An 18,067-nucleotide genomic window follows, 5' to 3' on the forward strand; every position below is an offset into this window, starting at 1 on the left:
TTGGAGAAGTGTCTATTCATTTCTTTTGCCCATTTTTGGATTGCATTGTTTGTCTTCCTGGTATTAAGTTTTAAAAGTCCTTTATAAATTTTGGTTATTAACTCCTTATCAGACGCAATGTCAAATATATTCTCCCATTGTGCAGTTTCTCTTTTTATTCTGTTCTTATTGTCTGTAGCTGTGCAGAAGCTTTTTAGTTTGATAAAGTCCCATTTCTTTATCCTGTCTATTATTTCACTTGCCTGTGGAGACAAATCAGCAAATATATTGCTGTGACAGATGTCAGAAAGGTTACTGCCAATGTTTTCTTCTAAGATGCTTATGGTTTCTCGGCTTACATTTAAGTCTTTTGTCCACTGAGTTTATTTTTATGAGTGGTGTAAGTTGGTGGTCTAATTTCATTTTTTTGCAAGTAGCTGTCCAATTTTCCCAACACCATTTGTTGAAGAGGCTGTCTTTACTCCATTGTATTTCCTTACCTCCTTTGTCAAATATCAGTTGTCCATAGAACTGTGGGTTTATTTCTGGGTTCTCTGTTCTGTTCCATTGACCTATGTGCCTGTTCTTACGCCAGTACCATGCTGTTTTGAGTACAATGGCCTTATAATATAACTTGATATCCGGAAGTGTGATACCTCCCGCTTTATTCTTCCTTTTCAAGATTGCTGAGGCTATTTGGGTTCTTTTTTGTTTCCATATAAATTTTTGGAATATATGTTCATATCTTTGAAGTAAGTCATCGGTATTTTAATCGGTATTGCATTGAATTTATAGATTGCTTTGGGTAATATCGACATTTTAATGATGTTTATTCTTCCTAACCATGAGCACGGTATATGCCTCCACTTATTTGTATCTTCCCTGATTTCTTTTATCAATGTTTTATAATTTTCCGAGTACAGGTCTTTAATCTCCTTGGTTAGATTTATTCCTAGGTACTTTATTTTTTTGGTTGCAATGGTAAAGGGGATTGTTTCCTTGATTTCTCTTTCTGACAGTTCATTATTAGTGTATAAAAATGCCTCTGATTTATGAGTATTGATTTTATATCCTGCCTCCTTGCCGAATTCATTTATCAGGTCTAGTAGTTTTTTAACTGAGACTGTAGGGTTTTCTATATACAATATCATATCACCTGCAAATAATGATAGTTTTGCTTCTTCTTTTCCAATTCAGATGCCTTTTATTTCTTTTTCTTGTCTGATTGCTGTGGCTAGGACTTCCAGAACTATGTTGAATAAGAGTGGTGAAAGGGGGCACCCCTGCCTTGTTCCTGATCTTAAGGGGATTGCTTTTAATTTTTGCCCATTGTGTATGATGTTGGCTGTGGGTTTGTCATAGATGGCCTTTATCATGTTGAGGTATGCTCCCTGTATTCCCACTTTGCTGAGAGTTTTGATGATGAATGGGTGCTGGACTTTATCAAATGCTTTTTCTGCATCTATTGAAATTATCATGTGTTTTTTCTCCTTTCTTTTGTTTATGTGATGAATCACATTGATTGATTTGCGAATATTGTACCAGCCTTGCCTCCCAGAATAAATCCCACTTGATCATGGTGTATGATTTTTTTCATATATTGCTGGATCCGGTTTGCTAATATTTTGTTGAGGATTTTTGCATCTAAGTTCATCAGGGATATTGGCCTATAATTTTCTTTCTTTGTGTTGTCTTTGCCTGGTTTTGGAATCAGAATTATGCTCGCCTTATAAAAGGAGTTTGGAAGTCTTTCTTCCTCTTGAATTTTTTGAAATAGCTTGAGAAGGATAGGAGTTAGTTCTTCTTTGAATATTTGGTAGAATTCACTTGTAAAGCCATCAGGCCCAGGACTTTTCTTTTTTGGGAGTTTTTTGATAGCTGTGTGAATCTCATTTGTTGTAATTGGTCTGTTTAGGTTTTCTGATTCTTCCAGATTGATTTTTGGAAGATTATATGATTCAAGGAATTTGTCCATTTCATCTAGGTTGTCTAGTTTTTTGGCGTATAGTTCTTCATAGTATTTTCTTACAATATTTTGTATTTCTGTTGTGTCAGTTGTTATTTCTCCACTCTCGTTTCTAATTTTATTTATTTGAGTCCTCTCTCTTTTTCTCTTGGTGAGTCTCATTAAAGGTTCATCGATCTTGTTTACCTTTTCAAAGAACCAGCTCCTGGTTTCATTGATCCTCTGTATTGTTTCTTTAGCCTCTATGTCATTTATTTCTGCTCTGATCTTTATTATTTCCTTCCTTCTACTAGCTCTGGGCTTTACTTCCTGTTCTTTTTCTAGTTCTTTTAGATGCAGGGTTGTTTATTTGAGCTTTTTCTAGCTTCTTGAGGTATGCCTGTAATGCTATAAACTTCCCTCTCAGGACTGCTTTTGCTGTGTCCCATAAATTTTGAGTTGATGTATGCTCATTATCGTTTGTTTCAAGGAATTTTTTAATTTCTTCTTTGATCTCAGTGTTAACCCATTCATTATTTAATAACATGCTGTTTAGTTTCCAAGTGTTTGAATGTTTTTCAATTTTTCTATTGTGGTTGATTTCTAGTTTAATGCCATTGTGATCAGAGAAAGTGCTTGATATGATTTCAATCTTCTTAAATTTGTTGAGACTGCTTTTGTGCCCTAACATATGGTGTATTCTAGAGAATATACCATGAGCGCTTGAAAAGAATGTATATTCTGCTGTTTTAGGATGAAAGGTTCTGAAGGTATCTATTAAATCGAGTTGATCTAATATGTCCTTTAAGTCTGCTGTTTCTTTATTGATTTTCTTTCTTGAGGATCTATCTAATGATGTTAATGGGGTATTGAAATCCCCTACTATTATAGTATTGCTGTTGATCTCGCCCTTTAAGTCCATCAAAGTCTGCTTTATATATTTAGGTGCTCCTATATTAGGTGCGTAGATATTTATAATGGTTATATCTTCCTTTTGGATTTCTCCCTTTATCATTATGTAGTAACCTTCTTTATCTCTAAGTATGGTCTTGGTTTTAAAGTCCATTTTGTCTGATATAAGTATTGCTACCCCAGGTTTTTTTTCATTTCTATTTGCGTGAAATATTTTTTTCCATCCTTTTATCTTCAGTCTGTGTGCATCTTTTGATTTAAGGCGTGTCTCTTGTAGACAGCATATGTATGGGTCCTGTTTTCTTATCCACGCAGCTACCCTATGTCTCTTGATCAGATCATTAATTCATTAACATTTAAGGTTATTACTGATACGTAATTATTTATTGCCATTTTTTTTCTTTGAAACTGTATTCCTCTTTTGCTATATTCTTTTTTTCCTTTGATCTGTTTACAACAGGTCCCTTAGCATTTCTTGCAGCCTTGGTTTGGTTGCAGTGAATTCCTTGAGTTTTTTTTGTCTGTAAAGCTTTTTATTTCTCCTTCAATTTTAAATGATAGCCTTGCTGGATAAAGTAGTCTTGGTTGTAGGTTCTTGTTCTGCATTACTTTTAATATTTCTTGCCATTCCCTTCTGGCCTCAAGTGTTTCTGTTGAGAAGTCAGAAGTCATCCTTATGGGGGCTCCTTTGTAGGTGATAGTCTTTTTTTCTCTAGCAGCTTTTAATATTTTCTCTTTATCATTTAGCTTTGGTATTTTAATTATAATGTGTCTTGGTGTTGGTTTCTTTGGGTTTCTCCTTAATGGAATTCTCTGTGCTTCCTGAACATGTGTGATATTTTCCTGCCTTAATTGGGGGAAGTTTTCCGCTATAATATGTTCGAATAAAGTCTCTATCCCTTGTTCTTTCTCTTCTTCTTCAGGAACCCCTATGATGCGGATGTTATTTCTCTTCATGTTTTCACAGAGCTCTCTTAGAGTTTCCTCAGACTTTTTGAGTCTCTTTTCTTTTTTCTGCTCTGCTTCCGTGCCTTTATTTATTGTGTCCTCTAACTCACTGATTCGATTCTCTGCTTCATCCATCCTGCTTTTAATTCCTTCCATTGTATTCTTTATTTCAGATATTGTATTTGTCATTTCTGACTGATTCTTTTTTATTATTTCAATGTCCTTTTTTCTATTTGTTATCTCTTTATTTAGGTTTTCGTAATGGCCATCTATGGTTGTTCTGATATCTTTGAGCATCCTAACAATCGTTATTTTAAACTCTGCCTCTGGTAATTTGGTTATATCTGATTCACTTAGGTCCTTTTCTGGGGATTTCTCTTGGTTTATTTGTGTTGTATTTCTCTGCCTCCGCATTTTCTCTTCTCGGGAGTGGCTGCGATCACGTGCTCGGGTGCGCAAGCGTTGGTGGCCTTGGCATTTGCCCCACCCCCGTGTGTGATGTTATGCTCGGTCTTGAGGGCACTGGCGAGCACCTTTGCTCAGCTGCGGGTCTCCACCTGTTTTCGGGCTTTCGCTCTGCCCTTGCAGGAGGAGCCCACTCAAGGAACGGCTGCTAGCCTTGGCTCTACCGCCAGGCAGGACTGTGTTCCCAAGCTCAGCTCAGTAGCGGAACTCCGCCTCTTCTGGGCTTTTGGCTCCACCCCGTGGCAGGAGCCGGTTACCAAGTCAGACCGCAAGCCTGGGTTGCACGGGTAAGGCAAGGCTGTGCTCCTCTGCCCTTCCTCAGGGGCTGGTCTCCACCCTTTCCGAGGTTCCCACCCTCCCCCCCACCCCCTTGCAGGCTGGATTACAAGCTGCCGGCAGCTGAGCTTGACCGCTTTTGCACACCCCCTTCTCCCCAGCCGGGCAAGATTGAGCTCACACCTGAGCCCAGTGGTGGCCACCCAGTTTCCGCCGGGTGGGGGCTTCGCAGCTCGGACCCTAAGACTCACTACTGTAGACCCAAAAGCTCCTCCTTCTATGTGACTCTGCTCTGAATGCCTTGGGGAGCTTGTTTGGCTGCTCTCTTGCTTCCTTTTGCTGGTATTGCTGTTTCTGGGGGAAATATTCACTTCAGCTTTGGAGAGTGACTCGTCCCAGGGGTTAGGGTGGCTATCTCCCAAAATGCTTCTCCCTGTGCCTCCTAGATTACACTCTCTTCCTGTTACTCTGGTGCTCTCCTCTCTCCCCCCACCCCCAGGAGCCCCGGGTGGGTGGTTATGAGAGAGATGTTCTGCGCAGTCCCTTTAAGAAGGATCCTGGGTCTGAGCAATCAGACTTTTACTCAAAAACAGTATCCTGATGTTTTTCCAGACAAATACTGTCCTTACACCTCTTCTGGGCTCTGTGGCTGCAGGATGGGGCTTTGTTCCTGGGGCTCAGGACCCTTCCCCCTCTGCTAAACTCACTTTCCGCCACCCGAGTCTCTCCCTGCTGCCCTTCGCTCCGGGGAGCTGGGCAGCCCTCGCCGCGTTTCCCCATTTCCGCTTTTCCTACCAGTCTCTGTGTGGCTTCTTCAGCGTTCCTTGGTTGAAGAGTCCTCTTAGTTTAGACCAAAGTTGGTTTTTCCAGATGATAGTTCATAAAATTAGTTTGTAATCCACTTTGGTTCTGGGAGGTAGATGTTGGTACGTCCGCCTACTCCAGAGCCATCTTGTCTCTCGCCACCTGTTTATTAACAAAAGTAAGCCCCCCAACATGTCTCACTTCCTATTGCGTATCTTTTCCCAGGAACATCTTCCAACTCTTAGCTGATTCTTTTGATATCTATTTCCAGACTTGTAACAATATTAAATTGTACGTTTTTTTTTTTTTTTTTTTGAGACAGAGAAAGACAGGGACAGATAGGGACAGACAGACAGGAAGGGAGAGAGATTAGAAGCATCAATTCTTTGTTGCGGCACCTTAGTTGTTCACTGGTTTCTCATATGTGCCTTGATGGTGGCTACAACAGAGTGAGGGACGCTTTTCTCAAGACAGTGACCTTGGACTCAAGTCAGCGACGTTGGGCTTCAAGCCAGCGACCATGGGGTCATGTATGTGATCCCAGGCTCAAGCCAGCGACTGAGCCCATGCTCAAGCCAGCAACCTTGGGGTTTTGAACCTGGGTCATCTGCATCCCCATCCAATGCTCTGTCCACTGTGCCACCGCCTGGTGAGGTGGTACTTTTTTTTTTAAGTAAGAGGATGGATGATAGTGAGCCAGATTCCTGCATACACCCGGTCTGGGATCCATCTGGCAATCCCGTCTGGGGTCAGTGTCATATCAACTGAGCTATTTTTAGCACCTGAGACCGATGCACTCAGACCAGCTGAGCTATCCTCAGCACCTGGGGCCCGTGCTCAAACCAGTCGAGCCACTGGCAGCAGTAGAGGAATAGAGAGAGAAGGGGGAGAGAAGCAGATGGTCAATTCTCCTGTGTGCCCTGACCAGAATCAAACCCAGGACATCCATACACTGGGCCTATGCTCTATCAATGGAGCCAACCAGCCAGGGCAGTACTTTATTTTTTGAGTTTCAGAATTAATTTGTTGGCCTTGTACTATTACAAGGAAGAGGTTTAACTTTCTTTTCTTTTTATGGGGGGAGGCAGAGACAGAGAGAGAGGGACAAATAGGGACAGACAGGAAGAGAGAGAGATGAGAAGCATCAATTTTTCGTTGCGGCTCCTTAGTCCATTGATTGCTTTCTTTTTGTGCCTTGACTGGGGGGCTATAGCAGAGTGAGTGACCCCTTGCTCAAGCCATTGACCTTGGGCTTCAAGCCAGCGACCTTTGGGCTCAAGCCAGTGACCATGGGGTCATATCTGTGATTTCATGCTCAAGCCGGTAACTCCACACTCTAGCTGGTGAGCCCAAGCTCAAACCAGATGAGCCTGCACTCAAGCCAGTTACCTCAGGGTTTTGAACCTGGGTCCTCTGTGTTCCAGATCTACGTTTTATTCACTGCGCCATCACCTGGTCAAGCAGGTTTAACTTTCTTTCACTGCCCCTTCCCACCCATGTGTACCACAAAACTATATGGGCACTTTCCACATTTCTTCACTTTCCCTGTATTTCGATCTTGTATTTCTTTGATTCCAGATCTTCTTTGTTTTTTGTTTATTCCTTTATTTTTGTGCAGTAAATAATTTTTTCTTGAGGAAAGTTGCATGCAAAGTAAATTTCAGACAAATAATTTTTTATATTTCTTTCTATTGATAGTTTGGCTGAGTATAGAATTTTAGATTGGAAGTCATTTAGAAGTTCAAAAGCATAGTAATTTTGATTTCAGTTGTGGTTATTGAGAAGTCTGAAGCCTTTGTATGAGATCTGGCTTTCCTTCTAGAATCATCTAGTATCTTTTATTTGGTCCTAGGAATCTGAAATTTTACAATGATAAATCATTTTTAAAAGTCTCTGTACTTTTGTGTGGTTGGTAGGCCCTTTAAATCTAGAAAGTAATTTTCTTTCATTTGGGGAAATTTTTTAAATTACTTATTTGCATTTTTTCTATTGGGTTTCTCTTTTCTGATTTCCTAGAATGTGGTTTATTTTTAAGATTTTTATACCTCCTTGATTAGCTTAGCCTAATTAAAAAAATCCTTTCTATTTTAGTTCTTTTGTTTTTACTTTTAAATTTCTGGGAAGGATTTTTACCTGCTTGATTGAGGTTTTTCCTGCAGTTGTCACATGTTTAGTTTCCAGGAGTTATTGTTGTTCTTGGGTTCTTCTTTATATGGTGGTCTCATATTTTTCTGAAGATAGCAATGGTGCCTGTGTATATTTTCTTCTCTTTGCATAGTCTGTTTCCTCTTAAGTATCCTTTCTTTTTTCTTTGTCTCTTATGCTTAATGTTAGAGGCTTTCCAGGATGTCTGGTGATCTATGTCTAGTTGCTCATATTGAAGAGTAAGGAAGTGAAAAGTTGATTGGAAATCCTGAGGATGAGGCTTTTTGAATATAGGCTATCCTAGAATGGCCACTCTCTAGGGAACCTCAGTGACTATCTTTAAACCTTTACCCTTCAGCAGTTTAGTCTGTAGAAAAGGATCTTCTAGTCCAGGGGTCCCCAAACTACGGCCCACTGACCGCATGTGGCCCCCTGATCCATTTATCTGGCCCCCGCCGCACTTCCGGAAGAGGCACCTCTTTCATTGGTAGTCAGTGAGAGGAGCACAGGATGTGGATGCATCTTGTGCTCCTGGAGTACTGTATGTGGCTGCGGCACAAAGCGTGGCGTCGCTCACATACAGTACTACTACTGATGATGCGGGATGCATGCGTCACGGCTCCGGAAGCGTGTCATATCACTTGTTACAGCTAGCAGTGATAAATATGGAACCAGACATTGACCATCTCATTAGCCAAAAGCAGGCCAATAGTTCCCATTGAAATACTGGTCAGTTTATTGATTTAAATTTACTTGTTCTTTATTTTAAATATTGTATTTGTTCCCGTTTTGTTTTTTTACTTTAAAATAAGATATCTGCAGTGTGCATAGGGATTTGTTCATAGTTTTTTTTTTTATAGTCTGGCCCTCCATTCGTCTGAGGAACAGTGAACTGGCCCCCTGTGTAAAAAGTTTGGGGACCCCTGTCTATTCTTTTTCCTGGAGGGTGAAGTTTACCGCCAGAGTGGCAGGGGCCCAGTAGGGAAGAGTACTTCATTAACTTCTACTTAGTACCCTGTTTCCAGTGTGGGACTCCCACCCTCAGTCATGTTTCATTTCCCATAGTCCCCAGCTGTCACCTGCTGTATGAAGTCAGGAGAGTCTGGGGGCTATAATCTTGAAAAGACTTTCTGTCAGAACTCATTTTTAGCATAGTAATGACCTCCATACATGTCTTCTTTGTGCTGTCACTTCCTAGTGCTCCCCTTGGCTTTTCCCACTGTCAGCCGAGCCTTTCTCAGGGTTACTAGGACACCGCTACTCACGTGTCCTCTTTCCAGCTTCCAAAATTAGTTGCCCTTTTTTTTTCCTGCTCTCTTTGCTGTTGTGGATTTGTAACTTTAAGAGAGTTGCTAAAAAAACTGACATTTCAAGAAAATTTCAAAGGGAAAAGAAGTGCTTGTGTTTAATCTACTGTCTATACCCCAGATTTTCTTAATCTTTACTTAATTAGTTACTTAACAGACCTGAGGAATAAGTAAACCAAATATATCTCAAATATTTGCTAAATTGAAGAGACATGACACTTACTAAATTAGTTTTAATGGGGTGACATTGATAAATCAGGGTACATATGTTCAGAGAAAACATCTCCAGATTATTTTCACATTTGATTATGTTGCATACCCCTCACCCAAAGTCAAATTGTCTTCCGTCATCTTCTATCTGGTTTTCTTTGTGCCCCTCCCCTCCCCCACCCCTTCCCTCTCCTTCCTCCCCCCCCCCCCCATTACCATCACATTCTTGACCATGTCTCTGAGTCTAATTTTTATGTCCCATCTATGTATGGATTCATACAGTTCTTAGTTTTTTTTGGATTTACTTATTTCACTCAGTATAATGTTATCAAGGTCTATCCATGTTATTGTAAATGAACCGATGTCATCATTTATTATAGCTGAGTAGTATTCCATAGTATATATGTACCAAAGCTATTTAATACACTCATCCATTGACAACACTTGGGCTATTTCCATATCTTTGCTATTGTGAACAATGCTGCCATAAACATAGGGGTTCATTTCTCCTTTTGGAACAGTGCTATGGTGTTCTTAGGTATATTCCTAAAAGTGGGTAGCTGGGTCAAAAGGCAGTTCCATTTTTAATTTTTTGAAGAATCTCTATGCTGTTTTCCACAATGGCTGCACCAGTCTGCATTCCCACTAGCAGTGCAAGAGGATTCCCTTTTCTCTACATCCTTGCCAGCACTTATTTTGTGTTGTTTTGTTGCTGAGTGCCATTCTGACTGGGTAAGGTGATATCTCATTGGGGTTTTAATTTGCATTTCTCTAATGATTAGTGATGTTGAACTTTTTTTCATATGCCTGTTGGCCATCTGTATGTCTTCTTTGGAGAAGTATCTGTTCATTTCTTTTGCCAATTTTTTGATTTGACTTTATCTTCCTGGTGTTGAGTTTTACAAGTTATTTATAAATTTTGGTTATTAACCCCTTATCACACGTATTGTCGAATTTGTTCTCCCATTGTGTAGTTGTCCTTTTATTCTGTTTTTACTGTATTTAGCTGTGCAAAAGCCTTTTAGTTTGATATAGTCCCATTTGTTTATACTGTCTTTTATTTCTCTTGCCCTTGGAGGTAAATCGGCAAATTTATGGCTGCGAGAGATGTCGGAGAGCTTACTGCCTGTGTTTTCTTCTAAGATACTTATGGTTTCATGGCTTACATTTAAGTCTTTTATCCATTTTGAGTTTATTTTTGTGAATGGTGTAGCCCTGGCCGGTTGGCTCAGCGGTAGAGCGTCGGCCTAGCGTGTGGAGGACCCGGGTTCGATTCCCGGCCAGGGCACATAGGAGAAGCGCCCATTTGCTTCTCCACCCCTCCGCCGCGCCTTCCTCTCTGTCTCTCTCTTCCCCTCCCGCAGCCAAGGCTCCATTGGAGCAAAGATGGCCCGGGCGCTGGGGATGGCTCTGTGGCCTCTGCCCCAGGCGCTAGAGTGGCTCTGGTCGCAACATGGCGACGCCCAGGATGGGCAGAGCATCGCCCCCTGGTGGGCAGAGCGTCGCCCCTGGTGGGCGTGCCGGGTGGATCCCGGTCGGGCGCATGCGGGAGTCTGTCTGACTGTCTCTCCCTGTTTCCAGCTTCAGAAAAATGCAAAAAAAAAAAAAAAAAAAAAAAAAAAAAAAGAATGGTGTAAATTGGTGGTCTAGTTTCAGTTTTTTGCAGGTAGCTGTCCAATTTTCCCAACACCATTTATTAAAGAGGCTGTCTTTACTCCATTGTATGCTCTTACCTCCTTTGTCAAAATCAGTTGTCCATAAAGCTGTGGGTTTATTTCTGGGTTCTTTGTTATGTTCCATTGACTTAAATGCCTGTTCTTATGCCAGTACCAGGCTGTTTTGAGTACAGTGGCCTTGTAGTATAACTTGATATCGGGAAGTGTGATACCTCCTGCTTTATTCTTCCTTTTCAAGATTGCTGAGGGGATTCGTGTTCTTTTTTGGTTCCATGTAAATTTTTATAATATGTGATCTATATCTTTAAACTATGTCATTGGTATTTTAATTGGTATTGCATTGAATATATAAATTGCTTGGGTAATATAGACCAGGAGTCCCCAAACTACGGCCCACGGGACACATGTGGCCCCCTGAGGCCATTTATCCGGCCCCCACCGCACTTCCGGAAGGGGCCCCTTTTTTATTGGTGGTCAGTGAGAGGAGCACATTGACCATCTCATTAGCCAAAAGCAGGCCCATATTTCCCATTGAAATACTGGTCAGTTTGTTGATTTAAATTTACTTGTTCTTTATTTTAAATATTGTATTTGTTCCCGTTTTGTTTTTTTACTTTAAAATAAGATATCTGCAGTGTGCATAGGGATTTGTTCATAGTTTTTTTTATAGTCCGGCCCTCCAACGGTCTGAGGGACAGTGAACTGGCCCCCTGTGTAAAAAGTTTGGGGACCCCTGATATAGACATTTTAATGATGTTTATTCTTCCTAACCATGAGCAGCCATAAACTTGCCAATTTATCTCCACAGGCAAGAGAAATAAAAGACAGTATAAACAAATGGGACCACTTGTTGTATCTGCTTCCACTTGTTTGTATCTACCTTGATTTCTTTTATCAATGTTTTATAATTCTCTGAGTATAAGTCTTTACTCTCCTTGGTTAACTTTACTCCTAGGTACTTTATTTTTTTGGTTGCAATAGTGAAGGGGATTGTTCCCGTGATTTCTCTTTTATACAGATCATTGTTGGTGTATAAATATGCCTCTGAGCCTGACCTGTGGTGGCACAGTGGATAAAGCGTCGACCTGGAAATGCTGAGGTCGCCGGTTCAAAACCCTGGACTTGCCTGGTCAAGGCACATATGGGAGTTAATGCTTCTAGCTCCTTCCCCCCCTTCTCTCTCTGTCTCTCCTCTTTCTCTCTCCCTCTCCTCTCTAAAATGAATAAATTTAAAAAAAAATTTAAAATGCCTGATTTCTGAGTATTAATTTTATATCCTGCCACCTTGCTGAATTCATTTATCAGGTCCAGTAGTTTTTTACTGAGACTATAGGGTTTTCTATATACAATATCATATCATCTGCAAATAATGATAGTTTTACTTCTTCTTTTCCAATTTGAAGGCCTTTTATTTCTTCTTCTTATCTGACTGCTGTGGCTAGGACTTTCAGGACTATGTTGAATAATAAGAGTGGTGAAAGGGGGCACCCCAGCCTTGTTTCTGATTTAAGGGGATTGCTTTTAATTTTTGCCCATTGAGTATGATGTTGGCTGTGGGTTTGTCATAGATGGCCTTTATCATGTTGAGGTATGTTCCCTGTATTCCCACTTTGCTGAGAGTTTTGATGATGAATGGGTGCTGGATTTTATCAAATGCTTTTTCTGTATCTATTGAAATTATCATTTGGTTTTTCTGCTTCCTTTTGTTTATGTGATGAATCACATTGATCGATTTGCAAATATTGTACCAGCCTTGCCTCCCCAGAATCAATCTAACTTGATCATGGTGTATGATTTTTTTCATGTATTGCTGGATCTGGTTTGCTAAAATTTTATTGAGGATTTTAGCATCTATATTCATCAGGGATATTAGCCTATAATTTTCTTTGTTTGTGTTGCCTTTGCCTGGTTTTGGAATCAGAATTATGCTCGCCTCCTAGAAGGAGCTTGGAAGTCTTCCTTCCTCTTGAATTTTTTGTAATAACTTGAGAAGGATCAGAGATAGTTTTTCTTTGAATATTTGGTAGAATTTATTTGTGAAGCCATCAGGCCCGGGACTTTTCTTTGTTGGGATTTTTTGGATAACTGTTTCGATCTCATTTGTTGTAATTGGTGTGTTTAGGTTTTCTGATTCTTCCAGATTGACTTTTGGAAGATTGTATGTTTCAAGAAGTTTGTCCATTTCATCTAGGTTGCCTAGATTTTGGCATACAGTTCTTCATAGTATTTTCTTACAATGTTTTGTATTTCTGTGTGTCAGTTGTCACTTCACCACTCTCATTTCTAATTTTATTTATTTCAGCCCTCTCTCCTTTTTTCTTGGTAGGTCTGATTAAAGGTTCATTGATCTTGTTTACGTTTTCAAAGAAACAGCTCCTGGTTTCATTGATCCTCTGTAGTTTTTCTTTAGCTTTATGTCATTTATTTTCTCTCTGATATTTATTATTTCCTTCCTTCTACTACATCTGTGCTTTACTTGCTGTTCTTTTTCTAGTTTTTTTAGATGCAGGATTAAGTTGTATTTTTGAACCTTTTCTAGCTTCTTAAAGTGAGCCTGTAGTGCTATGAACTTCCCTCTCAGGACTGCTTTTGCTGTGTCCCATAAATTTTGAGTTGTTTTATGCTCATTATCATTTGTTTTTAGGAATTTTTTTTTATTTCTTCTTCGATCTCATTGTTAATCCATTCATTATTTAACAATCTGCTATTTAGTTTCCATGTGTTTGAGAATTTTTGATTTTTTTCTGTTGTGGTTGATTTTTAGTTTCATGCCATTGTATCAGAGAAAATGCTTGATATGATTTCAATCTTCTTAAATTTGTTGAGACTGCTTTTGTGCCCTAACATGTGGTCTATCCTAGAGAATGTACCATGTGCACTTGAAAAGAATGTATATTTTGCTGCTTTAGGGTGAACATTTCTGAAGATATCTATTAAATCCAGTTGATCTGGTGTGTCCTTTAAGTCTGCTGTTTCTTTGTTAATTTTCTTTCTTGAGGACTATCTAATTATGTTAGCGGGGTATTGAAATCCCCTACTATTATAGTATTGCTGTTGATCTCGCCCTTTATATCCATCAAAATCTGCTTTATATATTTAGGTACTCCTATATTAGGTGCGTGGATATTTATAATGGTTATGTCTTCCTGTTGGATTGCTCCCTTTATCATTATGTAGTGGCCTTCTTTATCTCTAACTATGGTCTTTATTTTAAAGTCCATTTTGTCTGATATAAGTATTGCTACCCCAGCTTTTTTTTCATTTCCATTTGCATGAAATATATTTTTCCATCCTTTTAACTTCAGTCTATGTGCATCTTTTCTTTAAGGTATGTCTCTTGTAGACAGCATATGTATGGGTCCTGTTTTCTTATCTATGTAGCTACCCTATGTCTTTTGATTGGATCATTTAATCCATTTATATTTAAGGTTATTATTGATATGTAGTTGTGTATTGCCATTTTATTCTTTTTTTATTTATTTTTTATTTTTTATATTTTTATTATTTTATTTTATTTTTTACAGAGACAGAGAGTCAGAGGGATAGATAGGGATGGACAGGCAGACAGGAATGGAGAGAGATGAGAAGCATCAATCATCAGGAGTTTTTTTTTTGTTGTGACACCTTGGTTGTTCATTGATTGCTTTCTCAATATGTACGTTGACTGTGGGCCTTCAGCAGACCGAATGACCCCTTGCTCAAGCCAGCGACCTTGGATATAAGCTGGTGAGCCTGGCTCAAACCAGACAAGCACGTGCTAAAGCTGGCCACCTTGAGGTGTCAGAGTCCTTCTGCATCCCAATCCGACGCTCTATCCACTGTGCCACCGCCTGGTCAGGCCGCCATTTTATTCTTTAAAGCTGTATTCCTCTTTTGCTATATTCTTTTCCTACTTTGATCTGTTTACCACAGGCCCCTTAACATTTCTTGCAACATTGGTTTAGTTGTAATGAATTCCTTCAGTTTTTTTTGGTCTGGTAAGCATTTTATTTCTCCTTCAATTTTTTATTATTTTTTAATTTTTTTTGTTGCATTTTTCTGAAGCTGGAAACGGGGAGAGACAGTCAGACAGACTCCCGCATGCGCCCGACTGGGATCCACCCGGCACGCCCACCAAGGGCGACGCTCTGCCCCTCCAGTGCATTGTTCTGCCACAACCAGAGCCACTCTAGTGCCTGGGGCAGAGGCCAAGGAGCCATCCCTAGCGCCTGGGCCATCTTTGCTTCAATAGAGCCTTGGCTGCAGGAGGGGAAGAGAGAGACAGAGAGGAAGGAGGGGGGGTGGAGAAGCAAATGGGCGCTTCTGCTATGTGCCCTGGCCGGGAATTGAACCCGGGTCCCCCACACGCCAGGCCGACGCTCTACCGCTGAGCCAACTGGCCAGGGCCTCTCCTTCAATTTTAAATGATAGCCTTACTGGATAAAGTAGTCTTGGTTGTAGGTTCTTGTTCTGCATTACTTTGAATATTTCTTGCCATTTCTTTTTGGCCTCAAGTGTTTCTGTTGAGAAGTCTGACGTCATCCTTATGGTGGCTCCTTTGTAGATGATAGCCTTTTTTTCTCTAGCACAGTGGTTCTCAACCTTTCTAATGCCGTGACCCTGAAATACAGTTCCTCGTGTTGCGGTGACTCCAAACCAAAAATAATTATGGTGGCTACTTCATAACTGTGATTTGCTGTAGTTATGATTCGGAATGTAAATACCTTATATGCATTATGTATTTTCTGATGGCTTTAGGTGACCCCGCTGGGGTCACGACCCACAGGTTCCGAACCGCTGCTCTAGCAGCTTTTAATATTTTCTCTTTATTACTTAGCTTTGGTGTTTTAATTATGATGTGTCTTGGTGTAGATTTCTTTGGTTTCTCTTTAATGGAGTTCTCTGTGGTTCTTGAACTTGTGAGAGTTTTTCCTGCATTAATTTAGGGAAGTTTTCAGCAATGATGTGATTGAACAAAGTCTCTATCACTTGTTCCTTCTCTTCTTCTTCAGGAACCCCTATGATGCAGTTGTTATTTCTCTTCATGTTGTCACAGAGCTAACAGTTTCCTCAGACTTTTTGAATTTCTTTTCTTTTTTTGCTCTGCTTCCATGCCTTCATTCAAGTTGTCCTCCAACTTGCTGATTCGATCCTCAGCTTCATCCATCCTGTTTTTAATTCTTTCCATTGTGGTCTTCATTTCTGATATTGTATTTGTCATCTATGACTGATTCTTTTTTAATATTTTAATGTCCTTTTTTATACTTGCTATTTCTTTATTTGGTTTGTAATAACCATCCATTGTTGTTCTAAGATACCTTAGCATCCTGACAATCCATATTTTAAACTCTGCATTTGGAAGTTTGGTTATTTCCATATCACTCAGTTCATTTCCTGGAAGTTTCTCTTGTGGTTTCATTTGGATTGCACTTCTCTGTCTTCTCATTGTGTTTGTGTGTTTGGGTGTATTGTTTATATAGCTGGTTGAGTCTAGGCTTGATGTTGTGTCTCCAGTTTCAGTTGTGTTATTTCTAGGTCTTCTTGGGTTGACATCAGTTGTTATTTGTAATCCATTGTTGGATTTGGCTTTTCTAGTAGAGCTCCTTTGAAGTCTTGATTTGTTCGTTTTCTTCTCAGTTTTCTTAACAGGTGGTAGTCTTTTGTACTGATCTCAGCAGGGGGTTTATTTGAAACTGTATCCAGGAATGCAGTAGGTGTAACCTGGGACTCTGAAGGCCTGATCTGCCAGTTACTCTGGGGGGGGGGGTTTCTCAGCTTCAGTAGGGGGAACTGTATCTCAGATCTCCATGGAGTCCTGAGTTACTGCTCTTCCTCCACACTTCTTGTTTTCAGCTGTGTCTTGTTGTGCTGATTGGAGCTGGAGAGATGTCTGGAGATGGGTGACCCAGAACCACTTTAATCTTGTGTTATGTGGAAGGATCAGCCCCTCCCTCAGCTATGGCTGCCTCCAGCACTGGATGAGTCAGCTTCTCAGGTCATCCCATGCATTCCTCTGCCCCTCACCATCTGTCTCTCTCTCTTTTCTTTTGGAATATAAGGCAGCCCTTTCAACACACCTCATTCCCAGGTCTCCAGGCAAGTGGCTGTGAGCGATATTTTCTGCTCTTTTCCTTGGAGTGAGAGCCCTTCTGGGCTCTCAGCCTCACCCCCCACCCCGTTTCTATAAACAGGGAGACCCACCGCTCGTCGGCGCTCTCTACCAGGCTTGGTGTGGCTTTTTCTTTGCTCCTTGGTTTATTAGAGCTGTTCTTAAGTTCAGAGTTGATTTTTCATGCTGATTGTTCCTAAATTAATTTGTAATCCAGTTTGGTGGTGTGAGCTGGGAGTTTCTGCATCTACCTACTCCACTGCCATCTTCAGTCCTGCTTTACTGGTTTATTTTCCATATTCTGTACGTTGGTCTCACCAGCCTTATTCACCTCTGTTCCCTATTTCCTTCTCTCTGTACAAACTCTGCACAAACTGGCTTCTCTTTCAGCACTCCGCCATCATGGCTCAACATTTTTTATTTACTTAATTTTTATTATCCAGGGTAACAAAATCAGATATTACTTTCATTTTAAGGTTATGCCGCCATGAATATAAAACATTAAATTGTACAGACTGTATATTGGTGGTTGAGTTTTCCAGTTTCTTGACTAAAATATTTTATTAAAGTATAAAATACAAAAATATAAAACACATACTAAAACATGTACAAAGTTCTAGTGTGATGGATTTTCAGAAAGTGAATGTACCTATCTTACCAACATCCAGGTCCACAGACAGATAGGAGCTGTGTTTCCTGGTTCTGTATCCATCTTTATTAGATTCAAAGGATGCTGCTGACTGGAGAGTGGACATGGAGTTTTTCTCCCCCCTCATAAGAAATTCTAGTTCTCCTGGATACAACTCTTCACGATCCCCTTAATCTTACTTGCCATTTAATCTTCGTGGGCAAAGAAGCAGGAGCCATGGCTTCCTCATCGCTTTCTTTTGTGTTTTTCCCAGGCACCACTAGATCTTAAAGTTTATTTCTCTTAGTCTACCGACCACTAGGTGAGGAAGGAGCTCAGCAGCCTCTGTCCTCCCCCCTCCATCTCAGGAGCAGCGGTTGAATGCACCCCTGTGGAGGCCAGGTTACGTGTAGGCACTGTCCAAGCACACACCTTAGGAGGTGTGGAGTTTTGAAACCCTTTCAGATCAGATCCCTGGACTTTATCAGGGCCTCACTGTGTTTGACTGCTGTCACTCCCCTGGTGTAATCACAAACAGGGAAATTAACAGAAGGCTTCTTTTATGAAAAGTGACCCTCAGGACTTGGCTAATTTGACACCTCCTTCATTATAGGAAGCAGTTGTATTAACTAATGTTGGAAGGAGGAAGGAGGAGATGGGAGGAGAGAAGTAGCCACATAAACC

General features: G+C 40.4%; 1 protein-coding gene across 4 annotated transcripts in view; it reads left to right on the top strand.

The window, feature by feature from the left end:
- UGGT1 (UDP-glucose glycoprotein glucosyltransferase 1) overlaps positions 1–18,067 on the top strand; it is a 274,935-nt gene that overhangs the window by 116,449 nt on the left and 140,419 nt on the right. The gene's annotated exons all lie outside the window — the stretch shown is intronic.

Source organism: Saccopteryx bilineata, chromosome 5, assembly GCF_036850765.1.
Source record: "Saccopteryx bilineata isolate mSacBil1 chromosome 5, mSacBil1_pri_phased_curated, whole genome shotgun sequence".
NCBI classification, from domain to species: Eukaryota; Metazoa; Chordata; class Mammalia; order Chiroptera; family Emballonuridae; genus Saccopteryx; species Saccopteryx bilineata.